The 15,824-nt window shown below is 51.2% G+C and overlaps 2 protein-coding genes and 2 non-coding genes across 5 annotated transcripts in view; 3 read left to right on the forward strand and 1 right to left on the reverse strand.

Annotated features, from left to right (window-relative positions):
* Nucleotides 1-15,824, reverse strand: part of LOC117870001 (zinc finger protein OZF-like) — an 876,360-nt gene that overhangs the window by 275,194 nt on the left and 585,342 nt on the right. The gene's annotated exons all lie outside the window — the stretch shown is intronic.
* LOC117870043 (zinc finger protein OZF-like) overlaps nt 1-15,824 on the forward strand; it is a 191,604-nt gene that overhangs the window by 108,289 nt on the left and 67,491 nt on the right. The gene's annotated exons all lie outside the window — the stretch shown is intronic.
* On the forward strand, nt 624-696 carry TRNAF-GAA. Its single transcript has one exon. It is a non-coding gene; the product is annotated as a tRNA-Phe (tRNA).
* TRNAQ-CUG lies at nt 7,312-7,383 on the forward strand. Its single transcript has one exon. It is a non-coding gene; the product is annotated as a tRNA-Gln (tRNA).

The raw sequence follows: 15,824 nt of genomic DNA on the forward strand, positions 1-15,824 counted from the left end.
CTATGATTGAGGTGCAGTGGACACAGCGTGCAGGTGCAAAGCCCGGGACCTTTTACTCTCCGGCTGATTTAGAGCCTTCGAGGAGGACCACTGGGAGTCCCGACGACTGCTGGACTTCGTCACAGGTGGGGAGACCCTCTGGGAAGAGGGACCTTCCACAGGTAAAATGGATTCAGTTCGCTGTGACAGGGATAGTGATGACAGGCCTCTCCTTCCTCAACCTCACTGCAGGATAGATGGTGCTCTTCTCTCTAGCTCTGGAGTGTTAGGAAGACCCAACCATGCACCTGCTGCCACTGGAATGGACAGCCCCACGCAGGCTCTCATGAGGCCTTTTTGGCAGGAAAAACTGGTTCTCTCCGGTTTGAGCCAGAGGACTCCAATGTCTAAGTTGTAAACAAGTTTGCTTACAAGGATGGAGTCCAAAGGTCATAGTTCATATACTCCATATTAAATTCTATTAAAGCTAGTGATTCACTTATCATTATTTTAGAAATTCATTATTAAAACAACTAATTGAACATATTAAACAATACCAACATTTCTTACTTCTTTATACCTAACAGCTGACAAAAATATCCTGGACAGAGAAGCAGCAGCAGGCCAAAGGGTGCTATGCAGCTGCTGAAGTAGCTCAGTTGGGAGAGCGTTAGACTGAAGATCTAAAGGTCTCTGGTTCAATCCCGGACTTCAGCAGCCTTTTCATCCCTCTTTATGCAGGGGTGGCTTGTTTTCTGGGAGCGCTGTTGCACCTTTACCTGACACAAGTACCTGATCTTGAGCTCCCCAGTAGGACAACAGAGCGTGGGCTTCTGCCCCTAGTTGGCCCACCTGACCTTTAACAATGAGGGACAGGAGCTGTCTCTTCCATAGGACTTATTGGTCAAGCCAATATGGCAGGAAGAGAGTGGGGCAGGGCAGCCTTTGGCAATGGTGCCAGAGGGAACAGGGACTGGGGACGAAAACTCCTCTGCGCAGGTGAGCGAGGGCAGTACTGGGGAAGGGGCATCTGTAAAAGTGGAACGTGGCAGGGATTCGGGTGCCCTGGAGGAGGGGCCTGATGTACAGTGCCTTGGAGCAGCTGGACTTGGACACAGTGGGGGTTCAGGAAATGCCCATTAATGGCTTTAGGGTAGCTCGATGGGCAGAGGGTGATAGGAGGAAGGACCCGTCTTTCTGGTCCTCCAGGCCAGGGAAGAACAATGGGGTTGGAGTCTTCTTGTTCACATTCGTGGTTTGAGTACAGAAGGTGGTGGAGCTCTGACTAGGGAAGCTAATTACTGGAGGACTTTGTGCTCCGTGTGGTACCAGTCAGCTCTGTGTTCTTGGGGAACCAGGGTGCAGTATCCAGCCTGTCTGACTCATGAAAGACACCGCCCCCCAGCCTCTGCTTAAACCAAAACCTATGAGAGAAAAGACTTGCAGAGAGCAATGAAGGGCACTGGAAGACACACCTAGACCCCTCCTGACAAGGGTGACAAGATTAAGACATCTCCATTAGCATACAAAATGGAGAGCAGAGACAACTCCCCTAGTCTCATCTGCATGAGAGATGGGGCAGGGAGACATCTCAATTTGCATACAGATTGGAGAACAGAGAACCACACTGAACTCTGGGACCAGAAAAGCAGGGAAGCAGTGCATCATGGGAATCTCTTCTCCAGATGCTAATGAACCTACACCTGCCCACACCCAGCTCAGCAGTTATCAGACCAATTCTAGGCCTTGACTACACTTGCAGATGTACAGCACTGTGAGGTAAACCTGACTTTGTGCAGCTGAGTAGGGAAAGCGCTGCAGTCTGTCCACACTGAGAGCTGCCCAGCACACTGTCATGGCCACATTTGTGGCAATTGCAGCACTATTGGGAGCGGTGCATTATGGGCAGCTATCCCACAGAACACCTTTTCCCATTCTTGCACCGTGGGTTGTGGGTGCGGGGGAGTGGGTGTGGGGGATTCTGGGTCCTGTTCCAATGCCCTGTGATGCATCACTTCGCATCCCAGAAATCTCTTTGTTTCCGTCCACCTTTGGCACCATCTTTCAACACCTAGAGGCTGAATTTGCACAGCCAGAGAGCAGGGCTATTACAGGGGCCCAGCATGGGGCTACAAGGATTAGGGATGCCTTGAGGGAGCAATTTGAGGCTGAAAACCAGCAGTGATATCTGGTGCCCAGAACGGGAGTGAAGTGCAGTAGTTCCAATCTTTAGGAATCAGTGTTTGCTAAGCAGACAAGCAGACTTGCAGTGCCTGTTTATTTCCTGGGCTAAGGAGTCTTTTACTTTATGCAATAATAAAGAATGTTTTCAAAGCCAAAAAATCCATTTATTGAGAAGAAAAAAATTATTTGTTGAAAAGAAACAAGGGGGTGGAGTGGGGAACAGTACAATCACAGATTCGTGTATGTCCTGTCTGGTGTGCTGTGCAGTGAGTGCTGCACTTCAGGATGGCTATACTGCATGGTGATGGGGGTTGAGTGCAGAAGGTAAGGGTCGTGGTTTTCAGGGCTGGGTGGTGAAGATACTGGTGTTGGAGGCAGCAGGTGGCGTGAAGAACACGGAAGTTGGGGAAAGTGGGTTGGAGGTGACAGTGGGGCACAACGGAAAGAGTTTTGGGACAAGGGCTGTGGAGGGGGTGGCATTTGCGGTACTGCTTCTCTTTCTGCATGGCTACCAGCTCCTGGATAGTGTCTGCTTGGCGCTCCAGGATGCTTATGAGCCGATCCGTACTTTGCTGCCGGTGCTCCGTGCTTTGCTGCCGGTGCACTGCGTTTTCCTGGTGGATCCTGCTTTCTCTCTCCCTCCAGTCCTGTGCTTTCTCATTCTCTTTAATAGATTGCCGCATCACTTCTTGCAGCATGTCTTCTTTGGTTTTTCGCGGTCTCTTCCTGAGTCTTTGCAGTCTCTGAGCAGGCGATAAGAGGGATGGCTGATGTCTCAAGGTTGTTGCAGCTGTATAGGCAAAACACAACATCTAACAGAGGCAGCATTGTTTATACCAGACAGAGTAATGATTCCCCCCGCACTTAAGGAGTAGAAAACACACAGGGTCTACACAATAGCATAATTTCCCCGTCCGAAACAGAGCACACATATCCCATGGGAGCCTCAAAATGGTGAGTAAGGGGGACTGATTGTTTCAGGGCTGCACTGTCCTCTGGGTTTCTGTGCCTTGGGGAGAGCCAACAGCTTCAGGGGGCACCTACACTGAACATTGTCCCAACATTTTCCACAGGAGTTCGTTCTGGACGATATCTCGCTGCTGAGGATGACCTGGGAAGCAAGGGAGAATCTTCTACTGCAATGCGCCTTCCGCCCTGGCCCATATGCAGCTTGCCTGTGTGCAGTAATGGTTCCCCCGCCCCTCGCGGCACAGTGGTACGGACACGTTAGCCTGGCTGGGACAAGGACCACGGTGGCTCTCCGATAAACCTGCGCAAGCGCATTGTACACGTTCTGGATGAGACATTCGAGGAGATTACCGTGGCCGATTACCGCGATGTGATAAACCACATCAATGCACTATTCCGCATCTAGGCATGCATGCCTAACCCTCCTCTCCCAAAGAGCCTGCACCGAAATAATTCCTTCCCAAAAAAAAAAAAAACCCGCTTACCGGGAACCTGCTCTTCTCTTTGTCCTCCACCAAGTACCGGCCGCTGCGACTGGCTACCTTCCTCCTGGCTCGAGAAGAGCTCCAGGCTGCATGGCTCCAGGGATTGCGGGGTGTCTCCATCCGACCCACCACCATCACTCCTGTTTTCCTCCTCCTCCTCTTCCTCCTCCCCCCCCACACTGGCTCTGAAGTGTCCATGGTGGTGCTCGGAGTGGAGGTGGGGTTAACCCCAAGTATCGCATCCAGCTCTTTGTAGAAGCTGCTATCTAGCCTAAAGAAACCCCTTGAGTCATCAGTTTACCCATAAACAAATCTAGTGTTCTCCCTTGGACCATTGTATTTTCTCTACAAAAATTCCTACTCACCCTCCAGTCAGTTTTCTGCTGCTTAGATCCAAACTATGCATCAGTTCCACTGGGACTCCATCTTCTCCCGACTGATCGTGCTGGGGGCTCTGTCTGTCTCCTGCCCTCAGAACCCTGAGCTACCACCATCACCTGGGAACCCCGACCAGTTCAAGCTTCAGGGAACGGTGAGATCCCCCCCCCCCCGTTTTCCTTTCTACCTTAGGTATTAACCGTTAATAATGTATGTTATGTTGGTTTAGCTCCTTGTGTAGTTATCGCTATTATTCAATAAATAACTTTTATGGTTAAAATCTGGTTGCTTCTCTCTCTCATTGAACTCTACTCTTTTGTGTTTTTAGCTTCCCCCAGTCACTCTGCAGCAACGCTTCTTGTACCTAAGCTAAAGATCCCTGCAGCGCCCAAAATACTGTGGGGTTTGCTCATCCAGTAGGTTACTGCCAATACAATTGTGATGTGAGAGTGGGGATAGGGACGTGCTGAATCTGGGTAACAGCTTGAAAGTGCTGCTTGACCCAGTCCATGGAGCCCAGGGGCATATAAGGGGGGGCAGCTTGAAAGTGCCGCTTCATACAGCCCAGTGAGTTCAAAGACATATAAGGAGTCAGCTTGACAGTGCTGATTGACCTGGTCCACTCAGACTTGCTCTGTTAATGTATGTGTGGGTGTGGGTGTGTTCATCCAGTACTGGGGTTAGAGAAACCCAGCCCTAGAGAACCTAGGTCCTGCAGGAGAGCTCCATTGGGAGGGGACTTGCAGACGGGCGAAGTAGAGCTCCATATAAAAACACAAGTGACACAAGCAGTACATTGATAGAATTACAGAACCTCCCCCCACCCGCCCCCAAAGAGTAACCCGAATAAATGAGCATATACCAAAGTAACAGGCAAATCTGGTAGCACGTGGCACTGGTTACTGCTATATTAGTGTGTATGGTCCCCACTTAAGGTGTGAAAGGAAAGATCAATGGAAGGAACTGGCTCCCTTCCTTTGGACCTCATGATGTTTGGTGTTGGGGGGGATTTTAATTGTGTCAGCTGGCCAGAGGACCATTGGTCCCATTTTCCCAACTGTCAGAGGAAACATTTTTACAATGAGCACTACCTGGCGCAGGTCTGTAGCAAGGCTGGCTTAGAGGACGTGTTTCTCAGTAGTGGAACCAGTGGAGGGCGGGCGGTAGCCTCCTATTCCTCTGACCCAAGCTCACACCAGCCACAGATGGGGTACACCTTTCTGCGGGGACAGGCCAGGAGTCACATTGACCGGATTTACGTGAAGGAGAGCACGTTGACAGCCCAGTGCAGGGTGGTGCCAATGGACTGTTTGGATCACGCAGCTCTCACCGTGTGCTCAGTGTGGGCAATTCCCTGACCCATGACAGAGGATATTGGAAGATGAACCTCCAGAGCTTTCAAGATAAAGGAGCGGGACGGCGAGGCCTGGCGGTGTTGGCAGAACAGGAAAGTCTCAGAGAGTTCTATGGCAACCAGGGGGTTGGTGGGAGTTGGTGAGGGAGGAGTTGGCAGCTTTGTTCTGGCAGTCGGGCAAACAGCACAACATTAAAGAAACCAACGGTGCGAAGTCCTGCAACATCGCCTGTGGGATTTCCACAAGAGCATCCAGGCAGAGGAGCCAGTCAGCGTGTGACGGTATGACTGGATCAAGCAACAGCTGGCTGAGTTCCAGGAGATGAGGCTGCAGCTGGCTGGTATGAATGGGACCACTGAGTGAAGGGAGGGGCGGCCTCCCCTGACATTTTTGAGGCCTGCAGGGAACGGAGACAAAGCAGGGGGGTGTGCGGACTCAGGGCAGGACCCGCGGATCTGGTAGAGCAGGACTATAGTCGCTGGAGGAGGAGAGAGAATCCTGCAAGAGGAAGCTGCCGGTGGGAAGCAATGCAAGCCAGCCAGCTGAGAGTCAAAGGGGTCCAGAAAAAAAAGTCTAGTGGGTTCCATGGTGTAATGGTCAGCACGCAGCCTTTGAATCCTGCACTCTGAGTTTAAATCTCGGTGGGACCTCCTGGAGCTATGTTGGTTTGCTGCAAAGCCTTGGATGCACCAGATTGAGTGTTTTTTTCCCTCCTGCTGGGTGACTGATGCCCACTGGAGATAGGTCTTTGGTCCAGCTGGTTCAATGGATTGGCCGCTATAGGTTGGGATCCTAGAACTTAACAGTCTGGCTAGAGAGTCCTGCAGTTTGACCTGATGGTTGTTTTTCTCACTGCTTCATCTCATGTCCACAACTTTGGTCCCTGTACCTGCAGCTGTCACCCTCTTCCTCTTGCCCACATGGCATTTAAAGGAAGCAGTGCCAGAGGCAGGCTTAATAGTCAGAGCTAGTCAGGAGGGAGGAAGAGTCCCAGGCTGGAGCCCAGCACACCTTTCCTCCTCTGGTCACTTAGAGTAGATGCGGCAGGTGCAGACAGCTCCAAGGGAAGGCTTAAAAGCCACAGAACAACTGAGGTCAGGGCAAGAGGAGGGGAGGACCATGCTTATGTGTGGCCAATAGACAGCCACAAAGACACCCGGCCACCCTGCTCTCTGCTCCCTGGCATGCCAAACCCCCACTGAAGGCAACCCACAGATCAGCATTCATTCTGCAGCCAGCATCACAAGGTGCTAGGAAAGCAGGGCCAGCCCCCAGGTGGGGCCTCTTACCGTTCCCACTCACGGGGCTCCTTTTGGCAGTGGGGTAGGAACCCCCCCACACACACACAGTATGCTGGGCAGTGGCCTTTTGCCTTGGGCTCTTAAATCCAGACACCAAAAGCTCTTTGGCTGTGCCCCTCCCTTCACTGCACTCACTCACAGCTGCTGTCCTGGGTCAGCCTGCTCCCTGCCATGCCAAACAACCACTGAAGGCCACCCGCAGACCAACGTGTGGGGCAGCTGCTGATGCTCTGTGGCCATTACTGAAAATGGTAGGAAAGCAGGGCCAGCCCCCCTGGTGGGGCCCCCGACCGTTCCCACTCAAGGTGCTGACTTTGGCAGTGGGGCAGGAGATTTTACCCCAAGAGGCTTTTCCCCAGCTGGTGAAAAGCTGAGAAACACCCAGGCTCCAAAGGTGCTATTTAGCAAGTCCCCTCAAGCACAGGGACAGGCGCACATTTGGAAGAGGGAAACTGCTCCACACACTAGCCCGGGCAGCCGCCCATTTTCTTTGGCAAGTCAGGAATGGCAAAGGCTAGACTGGAAGCACCTGGGGCTCATGTCCCAGCATTTGCAATGCCCAAACCACAACTCCTTCCTGGGGTTCTAGCTGAAGCCAGAGCTTTGGCCTGAGCAGCCAAGAAGAGGTTTCACCAATGTCTAGAGAAGGGCATACAGGCTGGTCCCATGGTGTAATGGTCAGCACTCAGGGCTCTGAATCCTGCAATCTGAGTTCAAATCTCAGTGGGACCTTGTGTTGGGTTGTAGTAAATCCCTGGAGTTGAAAGTGCTCAACTTTCCTCTTTCCAGGTGCACAACAACAGGGCCAGCTCTAGGATTTTTGCTGCCCCAAGCAAAAACAATTTTGGCCGCCCCCCCGTTTTTATCTTACCCCACCCCTGGCCCCGCCTCAACTCCGCCCCTTCCCCAAATCCCCAGCCCTGCCTCCTCCCCACAGGCTCTCAAGCCTAGGAGGGAGGGAAGGAGAGGGAGAAGTAGCGCGTGCGCCGCGGCCACTTGGGGTCTCCCCCTCCCTCCCAGGCTCTCAAACCCGGGAGGGAGGGGGAGATCCCAAGCGGCCACGGCGCGCAAATCAGCTGTTTCGTGTGCCGCAGCTGCTCGGGATCTCCCCCTTTCTCCCGGGTTTGAGAGCCTGGGAGGGAGGGTGAGCAGCTGCGCGTGAGTGGCAGCAGCAGAGGTGAGTTAGGGCGGCAGGGGCACATTTTTAGGGGCGGCATGGCCCGCGCCAGAATGCCGCCCCTAAAAATGTGCCGCCCCAAGCACCAGCTTGATTTGCTGGTGCCTAGAGCCGGCCCTGCACAAGAAGGAATCCTTCCTCTCCAGCTGGGTGACTCACATCCACTGGAGCCAGGCATTTGGTTAGGATGTCTGCAATGGGTTAGTGTTCTAGAACTGGCTGCTGATTCCTGCAGTTCTGTGGTTTGACCTGATGGTTGGGATTCTTGCTGCTTCATATGATGCCCACAAGTTTGGTCCTTGTGCTTTCTACCACACTTTTCCTCTTGCCCACATGGTGCTTGAAGAAGGAGTGCCAGGGCCAGGCTTCGTAGTCAGAGCTAGGCAGGAGGGAGAAAGAGTCCCAGGCCGGAGCCCAGCACACTCAGGGAGGGAATCTGGCCCAAGACTCAAAAACTGATTAAAATTCTTTTAACACTAAAGTGGGACCCTGATATGATTTCAATAATACAGTGATTGGAACCTGTTGGTCTGTGGTTAACAGGAGGCGACTCATGCAGGTGTCTGGCAGGGGATTAAACTGAATAGCAGGAGCTGGTTTATGGGAACCCAACGTGCTGCTGCACCAGCCTGAGAAACTCATACTGAACCTGATCATCAACAATGTCAGTCTAGTGATTGTCTTAGACAATAACCTGCCATAACGTCTATTTCACAGACAGCTCAGTAAGTGTGCAGTGAGTAGTGGGCTGGGACCCAGCAAATCCTGAGCCAACCAAACCATCCAGCAGGTTCCTTGGAGTTTCTATTTCAAAGTCCCAAGAAGTTCACAGATAACATGATGGGATGAGGGCCCAGGACACAGCTGGACATGACCAAACAGTGGAGAATTCTCTAGTGACTTCTGGTGATCAGACTGACACTGCAGGAGATGGGCCATTGTTGCCATGGGAGGGATAAATGACTGCACAGTTATTTGTGGGATAGGGTCAGATAGTGATGCCGAGCACATGTTCAGCTCAATGTATTTGTGTTGGGTTTATGAGCAAATGTGCATCATCCCTTAGATATTTTTTATTTTCCATTGGAAATTTGAGTTTGCTTCACATGACACTGATCCAGGGGAGTATACAGTGCAGGGGATATCAGCATGGAGCTACTTTTTCCTTTCTCTCACTGCTCCAATTTTCCTCCATGAGCCCTGAGTAGAGGCCAAGTCAGTCTTTGCCAGAAGATTGTGTGTCACAATTATTAACCTATTTACGTTGTGCAGGAAAAGAAATTTGTAAAATTCTGTGGGGTCTAGGCAAAGAAATGAGAATATCTCAGGAAGGGACCAAAGCCATGGGTTTCACTCCCAGAGCCAGAGCTAAACTTCCCCAATGTTCAGAGTGCTGGGCGGGGTCATTATTCCAAGTTGGGCCACAAAAGTGGTGGGCTTAGGGGCACACATTGATTTTTGTTCAAGTCTTTTATTTTACACTTTTAACCACTGGGCCTTCTTTTTTTAGCAGGTACAATTCTAAAAGGGAAAGTTAAAGAAGTGATTACCAGTCTTTAGTTTGTTACTTATAGATGTAGCCTGCAAAGTAAAGAAGTACCTTTTTAATCCCATGATGTTTTTTGCTTTGGGTTTTACTTCTGTAAGAGAACTGAATCGGACAGTATAAAGTATAGAAATAATACAGAACTCAATGTGCAACAGCGCCCATCCTCCTACATCTTTAAATAGAGCTTCTCCTTACTGGTCTACACTGGGGGGGAATCGATCTAAGATACTCAACTTCAGCTAAGTGAATAGCGTAGCTGAAGTCAAAGTATCTTAGATAGACTTACCTGGGGTCCACATGGCGTGGGATTGACGTTCGCGGCGCCCCCGTCGACTCTGCTACCGCCGCTCACTCTGGTGGAATCCCGGAGTCAATGGGGAGCGCATTCGGGGATCGATATATCGCGTCTTAATGAGACGTGATATATCAATCCCCAATAAATCGATCGCTAACTGCTGATACAGTGGGTAGTGAAGACGTAGGGAGTGAGACCAATGGATGTCTGACATGTTAGTCCAAAACTATTGGCTAAGAGTATCGGGCAGACTGTATGAAAGGGGATGAGTCATTTAAATGGGGCTGTGGATTAAAGATGGAAGCACCTAGCAGGCCCTGGACAACACCAGCCGTCAAGCAGCTCATGAAGAGGCATTATGAAGGCGACGTTGTGGGACCTGTAAAAAATAGGACATTTCACAGACTCATGGATAAAGTACTTATGCGCACAAAGCGTCTGCCATGGCACACTTAGGCCATGTCCACACTGACAAGCTTACAGCGGCACAGCTGTACCAATACAGCCAAGGTGCTGTAAAAGTGCTCGTGTAGCCGGGTTATGCCGAGGGGAGAGAGCTCTGCCATTGACAGAATAAAACCAGCTCAAAGGGTGGTGGTAGCCATGTCGGCAGGAGACATGAGTCACAAAAGCACGTATGCCGGCAAAACATATGTCACTTGGGGCGGGGTGTATGTGTGTGTGTGTGTTTTCACAGCCCTGAGAAACAAAAGTTTTGCCAACATAGGTGCTAGTGTAGACATGGCCTCAGAGGATGCAATGGTCTAGTCCACCACCTGGGCGGAGCACCCCCCCCCATTTACAGGGTTTGCTAGCAAGCCCTTCTCTCAAGCTCAGAGTTTTACAATCCTTAGAGCACCTTCCACTTATAAAGTGTCTCTGACAGAGGCTGTTCCCTTTAACACTGTGACACACTCTGATCCATTCCCTTTCAGGATGGCTTTCCTCTTTCTGTCTGTTTCACTTATTGAGGTGTCGGAGTAAACACTCCCCTTCACTCTATTCTCAGACAAACATGAGTATTAACTGTTTGCTATTGATGATTCTAGAAAACATTTGTTGAGTGGAAGATGCCATTTCTGGGAGATTGTTCCCAAGATGCAGTACTTTGTGTTCCAACATCTCCCAGCTTCCTTGGGGAAAATAAGACTAAGGCCTGGTATACACTACGAGTTTAGGTCGACTTTAGCCGCGTTAAATTGAATTAAGCCTGGACACGTTCAAACGACGAAGCCCTTTCTTTCGACTTAAAGGGCCCTTTAAACCGGTTTCTTTACTCCACCTCCGACGAGGGGATTAGCGATAAAATCGGCCTTAGGGGGTCGGAATTAGGGTAGTGTGGACGGAATTCGATGTTATTGGCCTCCGGGAGCTATCCCACAGTGCTTCATTGTGACCGCTCTGGACAGCACTCTCAACTCAGATGCACTGGCCAGGTAGACAGGAAAAGCCCCGCGAACGTTTGAATTTCATTTCCTGTTTGCTCAGCGTGGAGAGCACAGGTGACCACGCAGAGCTCATCAGCACAGGTAACCATGATGGAGTCACAGGATTGCAAAAGAGCTCCAGCATGGACAGAACAGGAGGTGCGGGATCTGCTCGCCATATGGGGAGACGAATCACTGCTGGCTGAACTCTGAAGCAGTAAACGAAATGGCAAAATATTAGAAAAGGTCTCCAAGGCCATGAAGGACAGAAGCGATAACAGGGACGCACAGCAGTGCCGCGTGAAAATTAAGGAGCTAAGGCAAGCCTACCACAAAGCCAGAGAAGCAAACGGAAGGTCCGGGGCGGAGCCGCAAACACGCCGCTTCTACGCAGAGCTGCATGCCATTCTAGGGGGTGCAGCCACCACTACCCCAACCGTGTGCTATGACTCCCTCACTGGAGAAACACACAGGGAAGCAGGTCCGGGGCACGAGGAAGATGAGGATGGAGAAAATGTAGATAGCTCACAGCTGCAAGGAAGCGGAGAAACCGGTTTCCCCAACAGCCAGGATATGTTTATCACCCTGGACCTGGAACCAGTAACCCCCGAACTCACCCAAGGCGTGCTCCCAGACCCTGAGGGCACACAGGGGACCTCTGGTGAGTGTACCTTTGTAAATATTACACATGGTTTAAAAGCAAGCGTGTTTAATGATTAATGATTAATTTGCCCTGGCAATCGTGGCCAGTACAGCTACTGGAAAAGTCTGTTAACGTGTATGGGGATGGAGCGGAAATCCTCCAGGGACATCTCCAGAAAACTCTCCTGGATGTATTCCCAAAGCCTTTGCAAAAGGTTTCTGGGGAGGGCTGCCTTATCCCATCCGCCATGGTAGGACACTTTACCACGCCAGGCCAGTAGCACATAGTCTGGAATCATTGCATAACAAAGCATAGCAGCGTATGGTCCCGGTGTTTGCTGGCATGCAGACAACATCCATTCCTTATCGCTCTTTGGGTATGTCTACACTACGGGATTAATCCGAATTTAGATAATTCGGATTTGAGAAACAGGTTGTATAAAGTCGAAATGAGTGTGGCCACACTAGCACAGTAATTCGGTGGTGTGCGTCCAAGTACCGGGGCTAGCGTCGATTTCTGCACCGTTGCACTGTGGGTAGCAATTCCATAGCTATCCCATAGTTCCCGCAGTCTCCCGCGCCCATTGGGATTGTGGGTTAAGATCCCAGTGCCTGATGGGACAAAAAACATCGTCGCAGGTGGTTCTGGGTACAGCCTCACTTCCTCCCTCCCTCCCTCCCTGCATGAAAGCAACGGACGGCAGAAAACCATTTTCGCGCCTTTTTTCCTGGGTGGGTGAACACTGCAGACTCCATACCACGGCAAGCATGGAGCCCGCTGAGGTCAAGACAGCACTCATGAATATTGCAAACACCTCGCGCGTTCTCGTGGAGTTTATGCTCAGCCAGGACCAGAAAAACGAGGAGAGGAGGCAGCGGCGGCGGCAGCGCAGCGACAAGCATGATGAGGACATGGACACGGACACGGACACAGAATTCAGTGAAACCACAGGCCCCGGTGCTTTGGAGATCATGTTGTTAATGGGGCAGATTCTATCCATGGAACGCCGATTCTGGGCAAGGGAAACAAGCACAGACTGGTGGGACTGCATAGTGTTGCAGGTCTGGGACGATTCCCAGTGGCTGCGGAACTTTCGCATGCGTAAGGGCACTTTCATGGAACTTTGTGACTTGCTGTCCCCTGCCCTGAAACGCCAGAATACCAAGATGAGAGCAGCCCTCACAGTTGAGAAGCGCGTGGCGATAGCCCTGTGGAAGCTTGCAACGCCAGACAGCTACCGGTCAGTCAGGAATCAATTTGGAGTGGGCAAGTCTACTGTGGGGGCTGCTGTGATGCAAGTAGCCAAAGCAATCACTCAGGTGCTGCTACGAAAGTTAGTGACTCTGGGAAATGTGCAGGCTATAGTGGATGGTTTTGCTGCAATGGGATTCCCTAACTGTGGTGGGGCAATAGACGGAACCCATATCCCTATCTTGGCACCGGAGCACCAAGCCACCGAGTACATAAACCGCAAGGGGTACTTTTCAATGGTGCTGCAAGCACTTGTGGATCACAAGGGACGTTTCACCAACATCAACGCGGGCTGGGCGGGAAGGGTTCATGACGCTCGCGTCTTCAGGAACACTACTCTGTTTAAAGGGCTGCAGCAAGGGACTTACTTTCCGGACCAGAAAATAACCGTTGGGGATGTTGAAATGCCCATAGTTATTCTTGGGGACCCAGCCTACCCCTTAATGCCATGGCTTATGAAGCCATACACAGGCAGCCTGGACAGGAGTCAGGAGCTGTTTAACTACAGGCTAAGCAAGTGCAGAATGGTGGTAGAATGTGCATTTGGCCGTTTAAAAGGTCGCTGGCGTTCATTATTGACTCGCTCTGACCTCAGCCAAAGAAATCTCCCCATTGTTATTTCTGCTTGCTGTGTGCTCCACAATCTCTGTGAAAGTAAGGGGGAGACCTTTATGGCGGGGTGGGAGGCTGAGGCAAATCGCCTGGCTGCTGATTACGCGCAGCCAGACACCAGGGCGATTCGAAGATCACACCATGAAGCGCTGTGCATCAGAGAAGCTTTGAAAACCAGTTTCATGGCTCGCCAGGCTACCGTGTGAAATATCTGTTTGTTTCTCCTTCATGAAAACCCTCCCCCTTTACTGACTGATTTTCTGTAAGGAACCCACCCTGCCCCTTCCCCCAGCTTTCTTTCAAACCAAATAAAGTCACTATCATTTAAAAATCATTTATTCTTTATTAATAGATTAGAAAAAGAGGGAGGGAACCTGGGTGGTATTTGGGAGGAGGATTGCTGGGAAGGAAAAAGCCACAAAGAAAAGGTTAAAAAAATGACAGCCTTTTGCTTGGGCTGTCTACTGGGGTGGAATGGGAAGGTGTACGGAGCCTCCCCCCCCCCCCCCGCGTTCTTACACGTCTGGGTGAGGAGGATACGGAACATGGGGAGGGGGGAGGGTGGAACAGGGGCTGAAGCGGCAGTCTGTTTTCCAGCAGCCGTTCCTGAACCTCCACCAGACGCCGGAGCAGCCCCAGCGTTGCATCCTTCATCCTCTGGTCTTCCTGCCGCCATCTCTCATCTCGATCGTCTCTCCTCTCCTCACGTTGGTCCCTCCTCTCCTCACGTTGGTCCCTCCTGTCCTCACGTTCACTGACTTCTTTCCTATACTTTGAAACTGTTTCCTTCCACTCATTCAGATGAGCTCTGTCACTCCTGCTGGATTGCATAATTTCAGAAAACATCTCGTCTCGCGTCTTCTTCTTACGACGCCTTATCTGTGATAACCTTCGGGATGGAGGAGGGAGGCTTGAGGAATTTGCAGCTGCTGTAGGGAGGGGAAAAAAGAGAGAATTGTTTTAAAAGCTACATTTTGCAGAACAATGCTTATACTCTTTCACGGTGACCAACACTGTTCACATTACATAGCACATGTGATTTCTGTGCAAGGTCGCATTTTGCCTCTTAATGCTGAGTGCCTGTGGCTTTGCTGCTAGAGATCACAGGTCTGGGCAACAGAATTCGGCTTGCATGCGGCCATGGTAAGCTTCTGCGCCGTGCTTTCCCACATACCAAGCATAGCTTGTAGAGTGCTGCAGAAGCCTGGCCAATCTCAGCCAGTTGGGGGAGGGGGGCAGTGTGGTGGGGCTTGTCTGGGCCCCTTCAGGCAAGTAGAGTGCTGCGGTTTTTCTGTTAACATTCAGCAGCACCAGAAAACAAACTAACCCTGCAGGAAGATCCCTGCAGGCACCAAACTACCCACCCCCCCGCCGCCGACCCCCCCCCCCCCTCCATGAATTCTCTGGGATGATCACGGTACCCTCCCCCCACCGCGTGGCTGGTAACAGGGAAGATCCCTGCTAGCCAAACGCGAAAAACTCAGGGCCAATTTCCCATCTGCGCTTGGCTAACTGCAGGGAAGGATTTATTTTCCGCCACAGGCAAACAGCCCAGTAGGAACGGCCACCTCTGTCCCCTTAATTAAGTTCCCGTATTTCAACCAGGTTACCAGGAGTGATATCACTCTCCTGAGGATTACACAACAAGATAAAGAACGGATGTTGCTTGAATGCCAGCAAACACCGGGACCATACGCTGCCAGGCTTTGTCAGGCAATGATACCAGATTACTTGCTGCAAGCATGGCGTGGTCAAGTGTCCTACCATGGAGGAGGGAATAAAGATGCACTGCCCAGAAACCTTCTGGCAAGGCTTTCGGAGTACCTCCAGGAGAGCTTCATTGAGATGTCCCTGGAGGATTTCCGCTCCATCCCCAGACACGTTAACAGACTTTTCCAGTAGCTGAACTGACCGCGAATGCAAAGTCAGGCAAAGTAATCATTAAAAACCGTTTGCTTTTAAAACGAGTTTTATATTTTAAAAGGTAAACTCACCTGAGGTCCCTTCCATGGGGTCAGAGTCTTGGGTACTGGCTTGGGAGGCTTGGGCGGGTACTTCAGTCGGGGTGATAAAAAGATCCTGGCTGTTGGGGAGAAGGGAGTGCTGTGTGCCCTCTGCAAGCTCATCCTCCTCCTCCTCCTCCTCCTCTACCCCATCGGCCGAATCCTCAGGCGTCGAGACTATCCCCGACCCAGAATCCACGAACAAAGGTGGGGTAG

Source organism: Trachemys scripta, chromosome 25 (genome assembly GCF_013100865.1).
Source record: "Trachemys scripta elegans isolate TJP31775 chromosome 25, CAS_Tse_1.0, whole genome shotgun sequence".
NCBI lineage: Eukaryota > Metazoa > Chordata > Testudines > Emydidae > Trachemys > Trachemys scripta.